The sequence below is a fragment of the Triticum dicoccoides genome, chromosome 2A, assembly GCF_002162155.2.
Source record: "Triticum dicoccoides isolate Atlit2015 ecotype Zavitan chromosome 2A, WEW_v2.0, whole genome shotgun sequence".
Lineage (NCBI taxonomy): Eukaryota > Viridiplantae > Streptophyta > Magnoliopsida > Poales > Poaceae > Triticum > Triticum dicoccoides.
In genome coordinates, this window is record NC_041382.1 from 561,323,700 (window position 1) to 561,326,413 (window position 2,714).

The window sequence follows — 2,714 nt, forward strand, 5'->3', positions numbered from 1 at the left end:
AAAAGAACTGCACCGAATACAAGCAAACAAATAAACAAGACAACAAGGAAATAAATAAGCAAGCAACTTACACTAGGCTACACGGCTATTACACATATTACATCCACTGGGCATCAAAGTTCGCCACCAGTGCAAATATAGGGAACACAGTAGCATATAAACACCACAACAAAACAAGTCCAGAACTGAAACCACTTCAGAAGAGCTCAAGAAACAATATCCTGGGTACCCATAATGTTGGCAAGGTGCTTAGCAAGCTTATTAACTTTCTCTTGTTTGGCGCTTAAGTCCTCCAGCGCTTGCTGTTGCACCAGAAAGTATGCATCTGAATTCTGCAGGGACTTCCTCAGTCCTTCGGCTTCCTGTCGCATAACATCTGATCGATGTCTTTCAACTTGAAGTTGAGAGTCAAGAAGCCGAACTGATTCAGGCAATGAGTTCGAAGAGCTGTTGCCAGCAGTGGTAGCCAGTAACTCGAACACTACATCAAGACAGGACTTTGGGGTTGTCTCAGTGTCTTCAATATAGTTTTTATCAGCTTTCTTGGAGACCAACAGGGATGTCTCACTATCTTGAACCTTATCTGCATTACTTCCTTTACCATTGCATAACAGGGTACTCTTCTCCAATATTTTATCCGCGTTCTAAAAGAGAAACAAACAAACACATATCAGGTTTACAATGTAGTATATGAAACTCATTTTGGTAAACCAGTTCAGTAGTAAGGTGGACAGGATAACATCATGAAACAAACATATATCTATGTAGTATGGTCACTGTATGGTCTATATCATTCTAGTTTATGTTGCCAAATCAAGATAGATATAGTTCGAATCATATCTATTTAAGACAAAGCAGCATAGTCAGAATATAAGTGTGGGAAACTACACAGCAATAACAACACTTGTAATGTGCACGTCATGAGAACATAACTGTTTATTCAATTGAAACTGAAATCAACATAGAGCAAGTTACAACAGCAAACAACCAAACACGTTGAAGAAACAGGTTTAAAACATACCTGTTGCGCCATTGGAGTTTCAATTGCATCCTTCAAATTTGCAATTAGTTGGTATCAGTAAATACAGTGATGCAAGAGCAAAGTAGTATGAACCATAGCTACGGAACCTGACCTGAGAACAATTCTTCTTCTGATTTAAGCGTTGACTTCGGGTTCGGAGTGGTGGTCCTCGTGATTTGGTCACTGCAGTTGCCTTACTAACTGCTCGTGTTTGGGTGCTCTGTGGTGGAGACGGTGTTGTGTCAACGTGAACTGGGTGTCTATCTGCTGGGGTTGGGGTTAGAAGGGGTGTAGCTAGTTCTCTGTCCAACTGGGTAGGGGTACAATCTGCGAGAGTCTAGGTTATGTGTGGTGGGGCTGGTTCTTGGGCAAGTACAACCGTGGTTCTATCTGCATCAACTAGTAGCACTATCTTTTCTGAAGAGCGTGTTGTTACTCCCTTAGATACTGCCATCACCCTCTCCAATTCAAATGGCTGATAAACAAGAAAAATGATTGAATGTACAGACATTGTATGATAGACAGGTGCACTGGATAGTGGGGAATAAAACATGGCATGAAATAATTCACATTTATGTTGTCTAACCAAACAGGATAGCATGACACAATTTCACATATATGATGGCTAACTAGATAGGATAGCATGACACAATTTCACATATATGTCTGGTGGGGCTGGTTCTTGGGCAAGTACAACCGTGGTTCTATCTGCATCGACAGGTAGCACGATCTTTTCTGAAGACCGTGTTTTTACTCCCACAGATACTGCCATCACTCCCTGCAATTTAAATGGCTGATAAACAAGAAAAGTAACTGAATGTACAGACATTGTAAGATAGATAGGTGCAATGGATAGTAGGGAAGAAAATAGGGCATGAAATAATTCACATTTATGTTGTCTAAGCAAACAAAATAGCGGGACATAATTTCACATATATGATGGCTAATTAAACAGGATAGCATGACACAATTTCACATGTATGATGGCTAACTAAACAGGATAGAATGACATACTTCAAAATATGATGACTATGTAAACAGGATGACATGATATAACTATACGATGTGTCTATTAAAGTGGTTGGCATGCCATAAATCACAAACATGCCGTCGATGGAAACATGATGGCATGATATAATTCACGGATAGAATGACATAATTTAAATAAGATGACTATGTAAACAGGATGAGATGATATAACTATATTATGTCTTTAGAAAATGGGTTGGCATGCCATAATTCAGATACATGCTGTCTATGTAAACATCATGGCATGACATAATTCAAATATATGATTTATATACTAAGGAAGTGAGCAGAGGGCAATCGCATATATGATGTGTTAACTAAGGAGATGGCATTCAATATTGTGTATATGATGTAAAAACTAAGCATTGGAATACAACATATGCATTATATGAGTAATATAACCCTTCCAAGTTTGAGCATACACCTCAGGGGGATAATAGGACTGGTCATCTGCCTCTGAATCCTCCTCTGAAGAGCTATCTGTAACCAGCAAGATATCTGCTTCAGCAGGTAGCATTGTCTGCTCTAAAGACCTTGTTTTCACTCCAGATTTCTCCATCACCAATTCAAATGGCTGATGCATAGGAAGAGCAGTTGAATATACAAACGTTGTCGACAAAAGCAATGAGAAATACAAAAAAGGACGGCATGATATAATTCACAT